The sequence below is a fragment of the Ovis canadensis genome, chromosome 23, assembly GCF_042477335.2.
Source record: "Ovis canadensis isolate MfBH-ARS-UI-01 breed Bighorn chromosome 23, ARS-UI_OviCan_v2, whole genome shotgun sequence".
Lineage (NCBI taxonomy): Eukaryota > Metazoa > Chordata > Mammalia > Artiodactyla > Bovidae > Ovis > Ovis canadensis.
In genome coordinates, this window is record NC_091267.1 from 58,021,533 (window position 1) to 58,042,474 (window position 20,942).

Here is a 20,942-nt window from a genome sequence, read left to right on the forward strand (position 1 = left end):
AAGGAGTGTTTCAGTGGACATATATGTATATGTTGGTGTGCTGTTGAAATAGATATCTGAGGGGCTGCCTTGACTGGGCTCTGGGCTTAGAGGGGGAATCCTGGGAGCTCTTATGTTATTTTTGGACATTCCTAGTCAATGTCTCCAAGCTTTTTTGTGCTCCTGTCCCTTATTCTCCTCTGAGTCTCCCATCATCACTTCAACTTCCAAGTTCTTAGTTGGTGGTGTGTGTTCTGAAAGAGGCAGAGCATATTTAGGGCAGTTTACGTCCTAGTTAAAAGCTAAGAGAGGGATGTGCCTCCAGTGTGACCACATAGTTCTGTGTCAAGATATTGTTGTTCCACCTCCATTCATTCTACAAGTGTTTCCAGTGAGCCTGCTGGAGACAAGTGGTGTACTGGATGCTGTAGGCTGGATGCTAAAGGCTGCGTGACCTCCATTACCCCTGTCTTCAGGGAGCTTCCTTGGAGTACAAGGGATGCATAATGAACAACACATGCTCCGTGGATGGGATGAACAAAGTTCTGGATGTCATGCATGGAAGGATTGGGTATTATCACCCAGTGACCGCTGAAGTGTGCCCCTGAGGGAGTGTGGAAGACAAGATTGGTAGGGTGTGTGGTCAGAAGGGCTCTCGTGCTAGACTTCTGGGATTTCCAGATTGGCATCCTAGGGAAAGTGGCAAACACAAATCTACAAAAATTGAAAAGCAGAAATGCTCCTTTTGCTTATCATCAGGCCATCCTATGGGAAAGTTTATATAATAGGATAAGAATCTGGGACAAAAGTTTGAGTTCTTCTGTGTTTATATCTAGTCGCACCAGTAATTTATTCTCTCTGTGATGTTGCCACATTGCGCCTAAATTTCCCTTTTGAAAAAAAGAACATCCTGGACATCCCGCTTTTTCCTTCTTTTCCTCTTACTTTCCTTTATACTGGGCAGACTCGGGCTATAAAAAGGTTGGTGCTTTCATCTTTTCAGAAGATCCTTTTTTATACTGTAGGGGGCATTCTCCATATCTATATGAGTGGGTCAAACTGCTTCCCAGTGCTCGATGGATACACATAAAAAATATTAAAGCTGAAAGAGACCTTGAAGATCATCAGAGCAATCTTTCCTTTACAGGTGAGGACAGAGTCCAGATCAGAATGTCTCATGATTTGGCAAAGATCACATGACCAACCAGTGACAGTCTGGAAAAAACAATGCTAGGTGCTGAAAAAGGCAGGACCCTTGATTACCGTGGCTTCCCCTTGCCACTGGATGGGCGTCTCCCGGTTTGCTTGGCCCATCTTAGCTCAGTTTGGCCCTTCTCTCTTGAATCCTCCTGAACCTCCATGGCTCTGGTCTAGGAGGATCAGATAAAGGAGCCTTTATTTCCTAGCTGCCCTGTGCAGGCAGCATCAGAAAGGAGAGACTGGAAATGGAGGTGGAAAGAGAGAAAACATTTGTCTTTTAATACTTGCCTGACATGAAAGCCTCACTGATAGGCACTTTGAGTACTCAGCTAAATAATGGTTGCAGCCAAGACAAAACATAAAGCTGACCCACTAGTTATGTGGTTACTTAAACATGATTTACCCTGCATTAGGCTGGCTGGGACCTGAGGTTCTCATTTCTAATGAACCAAGAGACAGCACAATTAATTACATTCAAAGGAGTGCTATTAGACAGCAGACTGGTCATTGTAAGAAAAAAAAAAAAAAGGTCCTTCAATATTACTGACCTTCCCCCCAGTTTTGCAGAAATACTTACGAATAGCACAGCTCACATATTGGTGGACACAGACAAATTTGGGGAAATGGTGAGTGCCAGTGGTCCCAACATGGGATGTGAGGTGGGGAGGGGGGGAATTAGCTGGAGTTGCAATGATTGGGAGATGGAGGGGCAGGGGTTTGGAAAGGAATTGTTATATGATTTGGCCAAATGTGAAGAAAAGTTCGCCAGGAGCTCTGCATCCTCAGTGCCCTGGTGGACCTGATCTGCTTCTTCTATGTACATCTGACAGCCACCCCTGAGCCTCTAACCTCAGTGACCCGCCCTCTTGAGGTGGTTAGCATTTAGAAGTGGCTAGAGTAGAAATAAGGCTCTGAAGGTTTGGAGGCCACATTTAGGCCAGTGAGAATGGGAGCCCAGTTACAGGAAGAGTCCCATTCACCACGATGAGGTGCCGATGCGTCTAATCATCTTTTGATCATGCGAGCAGATCACAGGAGCTTTCTTTTGACTCTGATCATTTTAAGGGTGTTGCTGTATCTCCTTTTGGTTGAACATAGTAGAGAAGTCAGCTTTGGGGTAGAGTGTCTAAGCTGGAAAGATGAGAAGGTAAAGCCTGAAAGATTTGAAGAGGGCAGGGCCAAAGGTTAAAGGAGAAAGGTTAGCAGCAGGCAGAGGCCCAGGATTGAAATATTTGCTGAAGGCTGACAGGCAACAGAATAGAGGCAGACAAGTGGCAAATTCCTTTTTAATCTCTAAATGAGAAAATATTTTGAGTGCTATTCAGTCAGACTGCCTAATGCTTTGGGGTGGGAGCCGGAGATGGAGAGAGAGGACATGAATGTGAGAGAATATTATTAAATTACCCAGGAAGCCAGTATGACTGCAGAGTTCAAGGAGCAGTGCAGTGCGTCATCCTCCCTTGCCTCCTTGTTTGGGCAGCTCAGCATTCATTTCTTCACTCACTCATCCAGCACATGGTCAACAGGACCTGCCTTAGATGGAGGGTTTAGAAGCTGCCCATAGGAGTTAGCATCAGACAAATGAAAAGAAAGCCAGTCCTGCCTCTCAAAGGTATGCAGGTGCATGAACAGGTGATTCTGATGCAGAGTGCAACTTTTGGTTTATTACTCTGAAGGTTGTTTTCTTTTAAAACCTAAATCTTAAAATTGTCTGTGTCTGCTTGCAGTTTAGTGAATACTTTTATATATAATCTTACATGTAAGATAGAATATAAAGTGATTGCAGCTACCCTAGCAGTCAGGCTATCCTAGAGTGTTGCTTGCTAGTGGGGTTACCCTGCACTGCCCAGGGAATTATATTAGCAAGGCTGAGGTGCCATGTGTATGGATGGAAGAGTCTGGGTGTGGGAAAGTGGTTAGGAAGTAAAACAGCTGGTTCTTGACCTAGAGCCAGCTGCTCCTCCTCCTTGCTGGGTCCTGCCTGCTCTTGCTTCTGAGGGAGGCTTCTGTGCTCAGGAGTGCAAGTTCCCTTAGGTTTCTAGGCTGGCTGTGAGCAGCACTGGTAGTGTATTCACTGGGATATTTATGAACGACAAGAATGTGGAGCTGGGAAGGCCGTGACCGTCATTTCACAGAGGGCAACTCACAGGATTTGAGTGACGTCCCCATGGTGCCTGGTGAGGTTGTGGCAGAGCCGGGACCCACCTCAACCCCCTGACTCCCCAGCCGACTTTGGGTTCCCTGCCACCTCTTCCAGGAAGTGATGACTCAGAGTATTTTCATCAGCCTATCTTACCCTACCCCTCCTCTATTTTCTTCCCACATCCACCAAAGCCAATAATAGACCAAAGCAGTTTCAATTTTAGGCAGTTTCCTTTTTTACTTAGAAATCTATGGTTAGAAAGGTTGCTGGGGGTGGTGATGGTGGCTGGGGGTGGGGAGGGAGGTGTGAGAAGCTTCAAAGGGGGTGGATCTCTCCTGGTTCTCAGCCTGGAGGAAATAAGAACTGGGTACCTTCATGGAACCTTGGGTAGGTCTCTGAAAGATTCCTTCCCCTCTGAAGTTTTTTTGGCTTTTTTAGTTCAGGAGGGACTTTCTCTTCTATCAGTTTAGGAGCCCTGTGAAAACTTCATGAAATTCTTATCTAAATTTTGAACTTTAACAACTAACTAATGTGAATTGTTACAAAGTAATTTGTAAGTGACATTTCAAGCTTTTAGGTTTTAGTTCATTCCAATAGACCTAGATACCTATTATTTTCTTTTTGAGGGAGGTAGAAGCTTTGCTTTGTTGTACGGCCTGAAGTTGGAACTTATTGAAAGAGAATATGAATAAGCTAATGTTAATTGCCACCTCTTTTGTATATTAGGCACCGAGTTAAGGCCTTTACATACAAATTTATATGTATTCCTCCCAACAGCTCTAAGAGGTTAAGTCTTATTATTCCTAGTTTGCTGATGAGTACACTGTTTCTTGGGGAGGTTAGATAGCTTAAGAAAGTGTAGGAGAATATAAGTTATAAGTACAAGTGTAAAAGAGTGTGACTACTTGAAGTTAGGTTATCTGATTTGAAAGTTCATTTATGAAGGTATATGAGCTCCCATTTGCAGTTTAGAGGCCTTAATATTATAGTAGTATAGCCCAGCTGGTAAAGAATCTGCCTGCAATGCAGGAGACCTGGGTTCGATCTCTGGGTGGGAAAGATCCCCTGGAGAAGGAAATGGCAACCCACTCTAGTGTTCTTGCCTGGAGAATCCCATGGACAGAGGAATCTGGCAGGCTAAGGTCCATGGGGTCACAAGAGTTGGACACGATTTAGTGACTAAACCACCACCACCATGTAACAGTAATGCTTTTAAATTTCATGATATGCTTGCTTTCAAATGAACTATACTCGAAATTTATTAAATTTTTAAGGTAAACAAAGATTTTCTGGAGGCCTTGTTTTAACAAATGCCTCAAACCACTATTGTCTGCTCTGTTCCGTAACTTGTTTCTGGTGTAATATGAGAAGAAGGGTCCAAGGTGAAAGGCCCTAGCTAAATTGTTGTATGACAGCCATGTTCCCACTCTGGTTTCTGCTTTCACATTCTGGGGTCAACTGGGGAGATAAATCCCTTTACCATTGATCTTAGTGAGGAGGAGGGGGTGTGGAGGTGATGGCTATCAAAGGATCTTGGAAAGTTGAAAGCATTATTCAAGTGCAAGACTAGAACATGTTAACAGCTTTTTTTTCCCCTAACAGTCTAAGCATGCTTCAGTCTCACTTTTCAGATCCTAAATGAAGCATGTTTAGTTTGAGTTACTCAGTGTTTTACCTCTCAGGAAGTGTTAAATGTTGGGTTGGCCGTAAAATTGAGTAATGGAAAAACTAGAATGAACTTTTTGGCCAACCCAATATGTTTGACTCATATATTTGGTCAGGATATATATAGAAATGTATGTGTTTGTATATATTTTGATTTCCCAAAGAACAACAAGCCTTTACTTTTTTTTTTTTTTCCACTGTCAATGTCCTGTGTCATCCACTTCGGGGTAGAAATTATGATAAATGCTATCTGTTGAGGTCCCTGTCTTCCAGGACCTTACCATTATTTCGTTTTCATTTGAAAGCATTTAAGGATTTGTTGCTGAATGTCTTCTGTGTCTCACAAAGATGCATTTAGATGAGAAACTTGCTGTTCTAGAGGCAGCTTTTGCGCTGAATGGCAAGAATCACCTTTGAGTTCAGGAGAGTGGATAGCTGGCAGAGACTTTCTTTGTATGAGCTCTGTTAGTAGTTGACAACTCTATGATTTGAGGTATCTAGAATGTTCCCTCCAACCCTAATGAGAACAAGACTCATTAAGGCAACCCCTGTTATGTTGTCACCAAGGTCTCAAAACACCCTAAATGTGAAATCTTGACCACCTTCCTAGAATTAATTGAATTCTTATGGGTGAAACGGACCATGCTGGTATTCCCAATGGATGCTTAGTTGCCATTATCAGTGCTTTGTGAGTACCCTTTCCAGTGGTGTATAGTTCTGGGCTTAGGTGCTTTTTCCCTTTTTGGGTTAAAGTATTCCTCTTTGTAACCCTGCCTTTTAACACAGAAACTATGCTAAAGAGTTGGTGACACTTCTCTAAGACCCTAAACTGAAACCCAGATCACTTATACCTGGTAAAAAAAAAAAGAGACTTGATTTGATGGGAGATCCTTAGAAGTGCTATTCATACAGTCCCTCATTTGTTATGTTGCCACTTATGAAGTCCATCTACAGAATGAATGAAGGCTATCTCAGGAAGAAACCAGAATCGTCTCTTCTCTCCTTCAAGACTCATTGCTTAGGAATATGCTGAGTCTGAGGGACTGGGTCATGCCCCTCTTCTCCTTGTGATCACGTTAGCACAGCTTGGCTACTTCTTCCAAACTCCAGGGTGGCGCTGTCTGATTTATTCCAGGTAGCAGGCCAGTCAGGGATTCGGGCGAAGTGAAGCCTTTGGGATGTCTAGTGGCTGTTCACTGTTAGAAACTTGTGGTTCTCAGAGCGGGTCGTCTCTCTGGATATCACCACATTTCTCTGTGCTAAATTTGTTTGCAGTCTATTAAAAATCACAGAAGGTATACGTGATTGAAAAGTGCACTGTTTTAAGTGCAAGTAGTCAAGTTTAAGGTGCATCTGGGTACCTGCTGTTAATGTCCCCTAGTGGTCATTTATTTATTCCACTAACGATGAATGAGTTTAGATTCTGAGGCAGTCATTGCCCTCAATATTAAGAATATAAAATCAGAGACGTGTCATCTTTCTTCAAAAATCACACAAACTTTTATAAATCACAGCAATGTTTTTTTTGGTTGTGTCTCATGGTGATGTATCGCAAAACCAATACAATATTGTAAAGTAATTAACCTCCAATTAAAATAAGTAAATTTATATTAAACAAAATCGGACCCTCTTAAAAGTTTTTGCAGAGCAAAGGAACCCCTAGACAGAATGAAAAGACAACCTACTGAATAAAGGAAAATATTTGCAAATGATGTGACTGCTAAGGGGTTAATACCCAAAACATATAAGCAGTTCATACAGCTTGACTTCAAACTAGCAAACAAACCAATTTAAAAAATGGGCAGAAGATCTGAATAGACATTTTTCCAAAGAAGACATACAGATGGCCAACAGGCACATGAAAAGATGCTCAACATCATCAGTCATCAGAGAAATGCAAATTAAAACCACAATGAGATATCACCTCACATTGGTTAGAATGGATATCATCAAAAAGAACACAAATAACAAACATTGGCAAGGACGTGGAGAAAAGGGAACCCTTATATATTGTTGATGGGAATGTAAATTGGTACAGCCGGTGTAGGGAACAGTGTGGAGATTTCTCAAAAAGCTAAAAATAGCCACCATATGACCCAGCAATTCTATTGCTGGATATATATCTGGGTAAAATTAAAACACTAATTTGAAAAGATATATGCACCCCAGCATTCATAGCAGTATTATTTACAGTTGCCAAGATATGGAAACAGTCTAAGAATTTATTAACAGATGAATGGTTAAAGAAGATGTGGTACACACACACACACACACACTGGACTATTACTCAGCTGTAAAAAAGAATGAAATTTTGCCATTCATTTTTGCAACAATATGGAAGAACTTGGAGGGTATTATGCTAAGTGAAGTAAGTCAGACAGAGAAAGATAAGTATTTCATGATATCACTTACATGTGGAATCTAAAAAATACAAAAAATGAGTGACTATAAAAAAAAGAAACAGACTTACGGAAGGAAGGAAGAAGCTAATGGTTACCAGGAGGGAGAGGGAAGGAGAGAGGGGCAAGGATAGGGGTATGAGATTAAGAAATGCAAAACTATGCATAAAATAAACTACAGGGGTATATTGTACAACACAGAGAATATAGCCAATATTTTATAATAACTGTAACTGGACCCTAATCTTTAAAAATTGTGAATCACTCTGTTGTACATCTGAAACTTGTATAATATTGTATATCAACTATACCTCAATAAAAATGAAAAGAATCACACAAAATTGAGAGAGACAGGCAAATAAAGTGGAAATTATAAAAGAATATACTAAATGCAGTGAACAGAAAGCTTCAGGGATGGAAAGAAAGGTAACCCTTGGAGCAAAGTTTTGAGGGACAAGAGGAATCAATTGGACTCAGGAGGAGAATGGACATCCCACAAAGAAGGAATGTCCTGGATACAGGCCTGTGTGGTAAAACACAGGTTTGCTTAGAGGAAATACAGGTAGTTCTGCTTGGGTTCATGACACAAAGAGTGTGTTGGGAGCAGTGATGAGGGCTGAGCAATGGAAAGAATGCAGATAGGAGCTAAGTAATGCTTGCCTCATCCTTACTATATGCTGGATAGAGTTCTAAGCCCTTCACCTGTTTACTTCATGAAATCCCCATGAAAACCTGCTACTGCTAAGCCACTTCAGTTGTGTCCAACTCTGTGAGACCCCATAGACGGCAGCCCACCAGGCTCCCTCGTCCCTGGGATTCTCCAGGCAACAACACTGGAGTGGGTTGCCATTTCCTTCTCTAATGGATGAAAGTGAAAAGTGAAAGGGAAGTTGCTCAGTCATGTCTGACCCTTAGCATGGACTGCAGCCTACCAGGCTCCTCCATCCATGGGATTTTCTAGGCAAGAGTACTGGAGTGGGGTGCCACTGCCTTCTCCCCATGAAAACCTAGGAGATAGCTTAATTCTACTTTGTAAGTGAGAAAACTGAGGCATAGAAACATTGAGCACTTTGTCACAGAACTAAGAAGAGGAAGAGATTAGAATTGAGCCCTTGTAGTCTGGCTCTAGAGCTCACTTTGAATCACTGTTCTTGGCTCTTGTGTACAAGGAGGTTGAACTTTATCCTGAAAATTCTGATTTATTTTAGACACAGGAATGACCTGGACAGAATTACGTTCTGGAAAGGTCACATGGAGAGCTGTGTGGAGAGCAGATCATAGGGGAGAGAGGTGGGAGGCCTTTGACATAAATCTAGGTGAGAAGTGATAAAAACCTGAAACCCACTGGTGACAGGGACCGTCATCAGAGGTAAATAGATTCAAAAGGCATTAAGTGAGTAGAATCTGTGGGACTCCAGCTAATAGGATTTAGTTGTTGAATGAGGAGATGGAATTTATCTCCTAAGTAAATGGATATTACCATTCATAAAGAAGAACTGGTTAGGAGAAAGAATGGTAAGGTATTTGATTCCTGTTGAGTTTCCAGTTTCAAGGGAAATCATGGGTGTGGTTTAATTTGCCTAGAGTAACTTGTAGAGTCTGAGGGTTGTAGAAGGACTTTGGGGACCATAGGCACTTAAGAGATAAGGAGAAGAAAAAAATTTACAAAGAGTGATGGGACCAGGATAGAAGAAATCCCAAGAGCCGCAGGAGTGCTTGCTTTATGTAGCACAGGCTTTGGCAACATTGGTCACTGCGACTTTTGGGAGAGTGTTTCCATTGACGTTGTGGTATCAGAAGCCTATGAAGAAGGGATGCAGAAACTGTAATGTGCCCTGTCTTTCCAGAAACCTACCTATGAAGTGAACTTTAGCCGTGCATCCATATGGGTTAAGTTCTTGAAAACACATCAGGAAACATTTGCAGAAACCTGGAGTAGTGAGGGGGCTTCCCAGGTGGCACAGTGGTAAAGAATCTGCCTGCCAATGAAGGAGACTCAGGTTCGGTTCCTGGGTTGGGCAGATCCCCTGGAGGATGGCATGGCAACCCACTCCAGTATTCTTACCTGGAGAGTCCCCATGGACAGAGGAGCCTGGTGGGCTACAGTTCATGGGGTCGCAAAGAGTTGGACACCATTGAGTGACTGAGCACGCACACATGGAGTAGTGAGGCTGGAACATGACTTGCCCTTGGTATATGGGTAGTACTAAGTTTTAGTCCCTGGAGACATTGAATAGGACTAGTTCAGATATGGACCCGGTACTGTGGAATGTGAAGGGAAGCAATATATTAATATTAGGTGTGCAATCTGTGGGCAGTGTCGAGAAGAAGAATTGGGCCCTTTCTGTTGACCTATGCCAGCTGCAGGTGTTGCCGTTTTTGGTGCCTCTCACTGATTTGCTGAGCGCACTTCTCAGATGCAATGGTTTCGCCAGGATTCAGAATGCTGTAGTGAATCAGAATGGCAGCAGGCCACCAAACAGTGACCATGTCCCTTCTTTTGATGCAAGCTTGGCTGTGGGAAGTGCTTTGGAGCTTTTTTATTGGTCCAACCACTGAGTTGGTTGCTACTGGTTGTTGTATAAAATCCACTTTTTCATCACACGTCACAATCATAAAGAGAAATGGTCCACAGAGTAAGGAGACAGCGCTTCAAAATGACGATATTTTTGATATGTGATCAGCTCTTGGAGTACCGACTTGTTGAGATGTTTCACCTTTTCAGTTTGCTTCAAATGCTGAGCCACACCAGAATGGTTGACATTGAGTTCTTCGGCAGCTTCTCATGTAGTTGTCAGAGGATCAGCTTCCATGATTACTCTCAGTTGGTCATTGTCACCTTCCAATGGCCTGGCCACTGTACTCCTCATCTTTAAGGCTCTCGTCTCCTCTGCAAAACTTCTTGAAATACTACTGCACTGTATGTTCGTTAGCAGTTCCTAGGCCAAATGCGTTGTTGATGTTGTAAGTTGTCTCTACTGCTTTACAACCCATTTTGAACTCAAGTAAGAAAATCCCTCGAATTTGCTTTTTTGTCTAACATCATTTCCATAGTCAAAATGTACATATAAAATAAACAGCAAGTGATAACTCATTAGCAAAAACTTAAAGCAAGGACTGCACATTAAATGATGTATAACAGAACCACAGTAATTAAGAATGTATTCCAATATCAAATGGCAAATTTGAACAACGCAAAAACCGCAGTTACGTTTGCAGCAACCTAATAACGTAGGTTCTGCCCTCAATTTTTATTCCAGTTATAGGGAGAAGACAAACATGGGAAACTAAGAGAAAAGATAAGAGAGATGTCAATCAGTAGGTTGTTAGAGAAGGAGAGATTTTGCTGGAGTCCTTGAGGATGCAGAGGGTAAATTCACTTCCATCCTGAATGATGGAGCCAGGGAGAGTCTGGGGAGCATGGTGTGAGCTTTGACGTGGAAATGTGCAAAGGGCCTGGGGGAGGAAAGCAATGAGGAGCCCACCTCATGCCTCTCATACTCAGGGTTTTCTTTTCTCCAGTTGTCTCCTTTATCACATGCCTTTTCCAAATCTCCTTTTTCAGAAACTTTCTACATGCTCACAACCTGTGTTGCCTGGTCTCTGCATCCAAGAGACTCTTCTGTATCACTTCTGCCTACCAAGAGGAGGGCATTTGACATCTGCTACCTGTTTTGCCTCTATTCTTTTTTTAGACTTTCAACTGATTCTTTTCTTTTCAGCATTGCCCAGTGGCCCAAGAGGGTCACCAAGGAGGTGGATGAGAAAGCTGTGGCTGTGGCTGGGGAAAAAAAGGCTCAGATGGTCCCACGTGTTCTGGATGCTTGGATCACGCTGGGAGCCCTTTTTGCTGGAGATAGAAGTTGTTCTCATAGTTTAATTGCTGTGTAACAAACCACCCTGAAACTTAGTGGGATTAAAACGATAGCCCTTTTATTTTATTGTGCTCTCCATGTTGTAGATGAGCATAGTAGGGATAGCTCATTTCTGCTCTTCAGCGGTCCGGAACTCATCTGGAGTGGCTGGGGCAGCATGCAGATGTGGGATTCTGTGACTGTCTCTAGCTGTTGGCTGGGTCTCTCTCTTCCCTGCGTTGTGTCTGCTGGGCACTTCTGGTGCCTGGCCTGGGATGCCTGGTGTAGCTGGGACCGTCTTCGAGCTGCTTTCTCCACACACAGCCCCTCAATATGGCTGACTTGAGTTTCCCCACAGCATGTCAGTCTCAGCATACCTGGATTTTTTTCCCCCCAATATCCTTCTAGAAGAATTGGGTGGGAGCTTTGAGACGTCTTATATACTAGTCTCAGAATGAATAAATGTCACTTCTGCTACATTCTGTTGGCCAAGCAAGTCACTAAGGCCATCCTAGATTGTTAGGCTCTGTAAAAGTCCTGCTTTTTCTGCATGGCCACAGGAGAGAAAGGAACCGCTTGTTTAATTGATATGTTCCTGACAGAAAATAGGTCCTCCAAAAAGCTTTCGAGATTGTTACAGTTCTTGTGGGGAAGACCCTTATTCAGTGGCTTAAAGAACCCTGAATCAGGAGCCAAGAGACCTGGGTTCTGGCTCTGGCTTTATCTTCATCTGACCAACCTTAGAGGAACTTTGACCTATTAATTAATATCCTGACCATATTGGTTGTATATTTTACTCTACTCGACCAAGACCCTGGGTTGAATGGAGTTACACTGATTATAGGAAATAGAGAATCTCTCTCAAGCATGTACACAAATACACAAATTCTTATATTCTCTATAAACTGCAGAAAGAGTTGAAACTGACTATAATCAGGCGGACCTTGGTCAGATCCTGTTTCTGCCACTTATAAACACATGGTCTCCCAATCTCATTTTCCTCATCTGTCAAATGTGAGGATAAGACTGCGTACCTGGTCAGTGTGTCACCCATATAAAGTAAAATGTTCCATGTCTGTTTAGACTCATAGATTCTTATAGAATTATCATTGTCATTCCAATTTCTTGCCTTGATAAGAGTCAGAATTTCAATAATGTCTGGTTAGACTTCTTTTCCTCTTCCTTATGCCATGTCTGATCCTATTTTGACGTGTTTTCTTTATCACCAAATTCCATTGGCTGGAGTGTGTGTAGATATATGTATTTGTGAGTTATGCGTTCTTAGGTTTTGAGCTGGGACTGTCTAGACCTACTTGATGAATAATGTGGTGTGGGACTGTGCATACGTGCTGGACTCTGCATGGGTGATTTAGATTCAGAACTGACCTAAGAAACCTGATTACTACTCAAATAGATGATCACATAGCCTTTTTAAGAGAATAGACTTGGTTGAAATTCATATCTAAATATGGTCTTCTTGGAATTTACCTTACTGCTCCTTGAAGATGAGCAGGGCTCTGAGATTTTATTTTCTTTAGCATGCCGCACCTTGACTGCAGAAGTTGCCTGCTCTTAGGCCCTGCTGTCTTCTGCTTATATATAATCGTGGACTCCTCCCCACTCGAGCTTGGTGTGCTGAGCAGGCATCCAGTGAAGGAGGAAAACCCAAAGCCTGTGTCAGGACATATAAATAAGTAAAGATGTTTCCAACATGCACAGAGTGCTATTTCTCACCCCTGCACCTTCAACAGAAGCAACCATGTTGGATGTTGCATTTATTTAAACCCTTACTGCTAATGATAAGGGCTCTGTAAACATGTCCTGTTTAGCCCTTACTTTGTGTACTGTTGCCTTTCTGAGGTCTTTAATTCAATGAAATAAATTACTTAAAAAAAAAAAAGAGCTGTGCAGCCTCTTAGAACAGTAAACAAGAACAGTTCAGGTCTTTTCAGGAACCTGAAGCCAAAGGATGGCTTGTTGTTTTGGTCTCCAGGAAGAGCTGGTACAGAAGGAGGTATTGACCTCGCTGCTTTGGCTGGCACCCACCAGGTCCCTTCCTGGCGCTCACATTCCCTAAACATGTAACTTAACACCTGTCCTTCTGCCAGCAAACAGAGCTCACAGTGATGGCTGAGCCCCTCCTGTGCCGGGCCTCCCAGCTGCTCAGGACCCTTTCTCCTATGATTTCAAACCCTGACAAACCAGAATCAGAGAATACACATTCCCCCCACCCCAGGATTCTGATTTTGGGACAAGAAAAAATTCAATCAAAAAACAACTCTCAGGGGGCGGTCCTGGGATCAGTGCATCCCTCTGTTTCTATTTCCAGAACTAGATGAGGAAAAAATGTATAAGGATCATTGAGCCCTTTAAGAGTACCCAGCAGCTTCCATCTCTGTCAGAGGTGGTCATGATCTGAATGGTATCTTCTCTTACTGTTTCAATGCCCTCCCATGTGACCTACAACTACACCCCTGCTATTTCCATCTGACATAGCCAAGCTGAATCTCTGGTAAGTAAATAATTAATTTGGAAGTTGGGGATGGCAGTGGAAAAGTCAGCTGTGATGGGCTCAAATGACAAGGCCCAAAAGTGATAGCTGCTCTGGCTTCTGAGAGGACCTGTCGGCTCTATTAGCCCCGTACAACCCTGTCTTCAGGCCTGTCTCTCCACATTATAGTCAAGGGACTGAACTCTTCATCCTTGAATCACATCATTGTCCCCAATGCTTGTACACACTGGGCCAACTGGTGTTTTCATTCCTAAGTCCACCAAGCCTGTGCACGTCTGCGTGACTCATGACAGAGAGGAGTCTCAGTTCCAATATCTCTGTGGGTTTGGGGAGGGGTCAAGCTGTGAATAAACCATTACGTGGCTGATTCTACATCCTTCTCTTTTACCACAAAAACCTCAATTTCCCTTTTTGTGGAAAACAAAACCCTCTTTCAGTGCCCTGTCAAGGGGACTGTGGCCTTTGAATTACAAGCTATCCTCAGGAAATTCTGAAGATGAATTGGCTTTTGGATGGAGTGGTTGGGACAGCCTCTGCCCACTGTCCACTGGAGAGTAAGGAGTCTTCACTTCCATCCTCTCTGACCTCCCTGCCAACTTCACGTGTAGATGAGGAAATTGATCAGCTTGTGAATGATTTGTGAATCCACAGACTTGTGGCTGAGAAGCCCTGAGGGCATGTACTGTAAATCAGCTGGATTGGAGTTGCCTCGCTCCCACCGCAGTTCAGGGCTTCCATGGAGCTGGGGGAAGGAGTGAGTGAGGATGGGACTGCAAATCCCACATCTCAGCAAATGGGTTCAAGAACAAGGGCTAGAAGGACTTGAACTAGAACTAGAAGTTCTCCAGAGGACTTTCCAGAACACAGGGTGAGATAATTTTTAGAAGGGGATAAAAGAGCAAGATCAGACACAGACAGTATAAAATTTTGTATACCATAAATGTGATAAAAGGGTAAGATGTGATGCTTATTGCTAGAGGGAGTTTCTGCACCCTTTCATATATCTGGATTTGTCATTTGTGAACTATTAATTAACTCCCTACTCTGTGCCAGTTTTAGCTTCTTCCCTGGGCCTTCCCAAAGACTGAGTGTACATCCTGCTAGCTGTCTGCTCTTTGAGCTCTCTTGTGTACATTGGTAGTGTATGGACTGACTTTGTTGTTTATTTGCTAAGTTGTGTCTGACTCTTTTGAGACCCCATGGGCTGTAGCCTGCCAGGCTCCTTTGTCCTTGAGATTTCCCAGGCAAGAATACTGGAGTGGGTTGTCATTTCCTTCTCCAGGGGATCTTTCCGACCTAGGGATCGAACCCATGTCTCTTGCATTGGTAGGTGGATTCTTTACCCTGAGCCACCTGGTAAAACCATGGATTGACTTAGGCCCTTGTAAATGCCATTGCTTTTACAAGACATAAAGGGACAGTGATATAACTTAGTATGATGTTCAAAAAGGCTTCCACATTCACCCAAACTGTTATTTAAAGACTGTCTCTCACTATTTTCTGAGTGGTTTGCTCATTCCCTGGCTATTTCCCATTTCCATTCTTCTGTTCACGTTACTGTGACCTTAAATGCCTTCCTCTCCCTTCCTCATTGGGCCAATAGTCACCTTTGCATGAAAAGTCCCCTCCTTCCTGATTCCTCAGCACAGCTTCCTTTCCTGAACTCCGAGCACACGTTCGCCAGTGTCAGTTGTTCAGTGGCAAAATGTGTTCCCATTGTCACATTTCTTCTTTTGAGATATTTAAATTGTTTACTTTTTATGTTGCTTTCTCCCTTTTAGATTAAGAAATCTCTTTTGGGGTCAAAGGATTTAATTTATTGGTATTCCCTGCAGCACTTTGCATAGCACCTTATACTTAGTAACTTCCCTGGTGGCTCAGATGGTAAAGCGTCTGCCTACAGTGCAGGAGACCCGGGTTCGATCCCTGGGTTGGGAAGATCCCCTGGAGAAGGAAATGGCAATCCACTCCAGGACTATTGCCTGGAAAATCCCATGGATGGAGGAGCCTGGTGGGCTGCAGTCCATAGGGTCGCAAAGAGTCAGACACGACTGAGCGACTTCAATTCAATATACATAGTAAGTTATTCAGTGAGTACTAATTTACTATATGAATAACTTCTGGACAGTATAAAATTACGTTATATTCCATTCCTCCATGTAAGGAATTTTGCTCTACAACAAGCAAGTGGAGATGAGGTTACCTGTACATCCATGTAGAAATCCATGTAGAGATATTTATTAATTAAACATTGTGGAGTTAAAAAATCAAAGCTAAATTTTTCAATATTTGCTGGATAATAGCATCCAGAGAAAGGGGATTTGATATGGGGCAAAGAATTTAGTTGAAATGTGCTTAAAGGTGACCTGTGGAAGCCTGAGATTGTGAGTTCAAGTCAAGACGGATTGTAGGTTGAGTATGAACAGTGGTCTGTGATAATGGGGAGCTGAATTCAACAGTGCCCCTTCCCAAGCATTCTGTAGCTTCCTTTGAAGGAGAATGCTCTCCCTTTGTGGAAAATGAAGAGTATAATTAATTGGAAGAAAAAATGTTGAAATTCAGGAACTTGACTCAATATTGACAACACTTGGGCACATAGATGTTTAACAAGAACAAAGAATGATTTCAATAACTACTCAGAAGGTGACGGGTCAGGCTGCAAGAAACCAAGAAGGACAGAATAGACTTCAGATGAAATCATCAATGCCAACCAAAGCGCAGGTGTGAGACCAGACCTGCATGTTGGAAACTGGTTTCAAGCAGTCATTTCAGTCTATTGGGTAAGGTGGCATGACCGTCTTTTATATGAGTTCAGGTGGATGGTTTCCTAGCATCAGGAGGATAGATTTGTGCTTTGAAGTGTTTCCCCCCACCCCACCGCATATTTAATAGCACCAAACTCTACTAAGCCTTGAGCCAGTGGGCTGGAATAATAATAATACTTGTTTTAGTCACACAATTTGGGGTTTGATAAATATAAATTTTATTTGTGTACATTTATGATTCAGCCTATTTCTGAACTATGATCTCTGAAATATGAAATTATAGACCACTCTGTAAAAGGGATCCGTTGAATTTGAATGGGGCACTGGTGCATAGCAAGCATGTAGTGAAAAGGTTTGGTTAGGAAATGTGAGCCTTGTATTCTAGTTCCTCTTCTTCCATTTATTAGCAGTTCAGCCTCAGGCAAGTCATGTAATTTCCTAGGCTCAGTTGTTTTTTCCTTACAACTAAGGTTGTATTAACTGCCTGAGGTTAGAGGTCTGAACCTCTATTAAATCTGTTAAATTTCCTTTGTATATCTAAATTCTTTGATTCCATTATTTAATGAGACTAATCTTGCTTGCCAAATAAATGTTAACTGAATACATACATCTTAACAAATAAAAGCTCAACTGAACTGACATTGCAGAAACCAATGCCAAATGTTCAAAAGACTAAAGATTAAGAAGGGAGACACCTCTGAGATAGAGGTGCCTACAACAGGTTCTCCTGGGCACAAAGTAGGTCAAATACCAGAGTGGCCGTGTTTTCTTGGGTTGAGAATGAGAAAGATCAGGGATGTCTTTAGATAAGATTTTGGATAAAACCCTTAAGTTAGCATGGTCTTTTCTTTCTCATTTAAGTCTCACCAATACATCATGACTTCCCACAAGTTTCACAAAGGACAGAATAGTATGAGGTATTCCATACCTGCTGCTCCTGGGTTCAAGAAGACTCCAGAAAGAAGTTCTCTTTGGCTTCTCATGGGGCTGTTTCCCATCAAGTATCTGGGCTGGGAGCAGCCTGAAGAATGTATAGTGCCATCCTCAGATACTGTGGTTTGAAGGAAAGACCATATTCCTTCAGTGCTTTTTAGTAGCTGCCAGCTGGTGCTGCCTTGAATGAAGAGAGAACAATTTCACCTTCAAATGCAGATCACTCTACTGGTCTTTTGGGATGGCCAAGGAAAGAAATGCTATATTCATTAAGAATATTAGTATCAACTCTTTCCTGAACATAAATTGTCTCTCTGTTAGCCTAGGCCCTATCAAGTATGAAGAAGAACCCCCCAGACATGGTCCTCAACAGCACAAAATGATATTGCTATTGAGAGACAAGGTTTATAGCTCTTAGTGAAAGTGAAAGTCACTCAGTCGTGTCTGACTCTTTGTGACTCCATGGACTATACAATCCATGGGATTCTCCAGGCCAGAATGCTGGAATGAGTAGCCGTTCACTTCTCCAGGGGATCTTATCAACCCAGGGATTGAACCCAGGTTTCCCACATGGCAGGCAGATTCTTTACCTGCTGAGCCACCAGGGAAGCCCTTATAGCTCTTAGGGTGACATTATTCTAAGTTGGGAGGATACTGTCATCTTGTCTAAGAAACCTTCCCTGATGACATCAACCCACTGTGCTCTTTCACTTTTTTTGTTCCACACAGTCAGTATCGTATTGTTGTTATTGTTCAGTCTCTAAGCTGTGTCTGACTCTTCGCAACCCCCTCAACTGCAGCATGCCAGGCTTCTCTGTCCTTCACTATCTCCCGGAGTTTGCTCAAACTCATGCCCATTGATTCAGTGATGCCATCCAACCATCTCATCTGCTGTTGCCCCCTTCTCCTCCTGCTCTCAATATTTCTCAGCATCAGGGTCTTTTCCAGTGAATCTGCTCCTCATACCAGGTGGTCAAAGTATTGAAGCTTCAGCTTCAGCAGCAGTCCTTCCAATGAATATTCAGGGTTGATTTCCTTTACGATTGACTGCTTTGAACTCTTTGCTGTTCAATGGAGTTTCAAGTCTTCTCCAGCACCACAGTCCACCACCAAGTCCAGTTCTTCGGCAGTCAGCATGCCTTATGGTCCAACTTTCACATCCACACATGACTACTGGGAAAACCATAGATTTGACTATATGGACCTTTGCTGGCAAAGTGATGTCTCTGCTTTTTAATATGCTGTCTAAGTTTGTGATAGCTTTTCTTCCAAGAAGCAAGCATCTTTTTTTAAAATTTCGTGGCTGCAGTCACCATCCACAGTGATTTTGGAGCCCATGAAAATGAAATCTGTCACTATTTCCACTTTTTCCCCATCTATTAGCCATGAAGTCTTAGTTTTTTGAATGTTGAGTTTTAAGCCATCTTTTTCATTCTCCTTTTTCACCTTCATCAAGAGGCTCTTTATTCTGCCATTAGTGTGGTATCATCTGCATGTCTAAAGTTATTGAAATTTCTCCCCGCAATCTTGATTCCAACTTGTGTTTCATACAGGCTAGCATGTCTTATGATGTACTCTGCATATAAGTTAAATAAGCAGGGTGACAATATACAGCCTTGATGTTCTTTCCCAATTTTGAACCAATCCATTGTTCCATATCTGATTCTAATTGTTGCTTTTTGACCTGCATACGGATTTCTCAGGACACAGGTCTGGTATTCCCATCACTTTAAGAATTTTCCAGAAATCATTGTGATCCACACAATCAAAGGCTTTAACATAGTCGATGAAGCAGAAGTTTCTTTGGAATTTCCTTGCTTTTTCTATGATCCAACAGGTGTTGGCAATTCGATCTTTGGCTCCTCTGTCTTTTCTAAATCCATCTTATACATCTGGAAGTTCTTAGTTTATGTGTTGTTGAAGTCTAGCTTGAAGGATTTGGAGCATTACCTTGTTAACATGTGAAATGAGTGCAATAGTGTGGTACTTTGAACATTCTTTGTCATTGCCTCTCTTTGGAATTGGAATAAAAACTGACCTTTTCCAGTGCTGTAGCTGCTGCTGAGTTTTCCAAATTTGCTGGCATATTGAATGCAGCACTTTAACAGCATCATCTTTTAGGATTAGAAATAGCTCAGCTGGAATTCCATCACCTCCACTAGCTTTGTTCTTAGTAATGCTTCCTAAGGCCCACTTGACTTCACACTCCAGGATGTCTGGCTCTAGGTGAGTGACCACACCATTGTGGTTATCTGGGTCATTAAGACCTTTGATGTACAGTTCTTCTGTGTATTCTCGCCACCTCTTCTTTATCTCTTCTGATTCTGGTAGGTCCTTGCCGTTTCTGTCCTTTATGTGCCCGTCTTTGCATGACATGTCCCCATGGTGCCTCTAATTTTCTTCAAGAGATCTCCAGGCTTCTGCATTCTGTTGTTTTCCTCTATTTCTTTGCATTGTTCACTTAAGGCTTTCTTACTTTCCTTGCTATTCTCTGGAACTCTGCATTCAGTTGGGTATATCTTTCCTTGTCTCTTTTGCTTTTCTTTTCTCTTCTTTTCTCAGCTATTTGTAAGGCCTCCTCAGACATTGAGTTTTCCTTCTTGTACTTCTTTTTCTTGGGGATGGTTTTACTCACCACCTCTTGTACAGTGGTACAGACCTCCATCCATAGTTCTTTAGGCACTCTGTGTACCAGATCTAATCTCTTGAAATGATTTGTCACCTACATTTTATAATCATAAGGGATTTGATTTAGGTCATACCTGAATGTCTGAGTGGTTTTACCTACTTTCTTAAATTTGAGCCTGAATTTTGCAATAAGGAGCTGATGATCTGAGCCACAGTTAGCTCCAGGTCTTGTTTTTGCTCACTATGTAGAGCTTCTCCATCTTCTGCTGCAAATGATATAATCAATCTGATTTTGGTATTGACCATCTGGTGATGTCCATGTGTAGAGTCGTCTCTTGTGTTGTTGGAAGAGGGTGTTTGCCGTGACCATTGCGTTCTCTTGACAAAATTCTGTTAGCCTTTGCCCTGCCTCATTTTGTACTCCAAAGCCAAATTTGCTTGTTACTCCAGGTATCTCTTGACTTCCTACTTTTGCATTCCAATCCCCTGTAATTAAAAGAATATCTTTTTTTTTTTGGTGTTAGTTCTCGGAGGCCTTGTAGTTCTTCACAGAATTGTTCAACTATCTTCTTTGGCATTAGTGGTTGGAACATAGACTTAGATTACTGTGATGTTGAATGGTTTGCCTTGGAAATGAATGGAGATTATTGTTTAGTTTTTGAGAATGCACTCAAGAACTGCATTTCAGACTCTTTTTTTGACTATGAGGGCTACTCCATTCCTTCCAAGAGATTCTTGCCTGCAATAGTAGGTATGATGGTCATCTGAATTAAATTCGCTCATTCCTGTCCATTTTAATTTACTGATTCCTAAAATGTCAGTGTTCATTCTTGCCATCTCCTGTTTGGCCACATTCAATTTACC

General features: G+C 42.3%; 1 protein-coding gene and 1 non-coding gene across 4 annotated transcripts in view; both read left to right on the forward strand.

The window, feature by feature from the left end:
- SETBP1 (SET binding protein 1) overlaps window positions 1–20,942 on the forward strand; it is a 412,206-nt gene that overhangs the window by 40,099 nt on the left and 351,165 nt on the right. The gene's annotated exons all lie outside the window — the stretch shown is intronic.
- TRNAC-ACA (transfer RNA cysteine (anticodon ACA)) lies at window positions 15,619–15,690 on the forward strand. The gene has a single exon. It is a non-coding gene; the product is annotated as a tRNA-Cys (tRNA).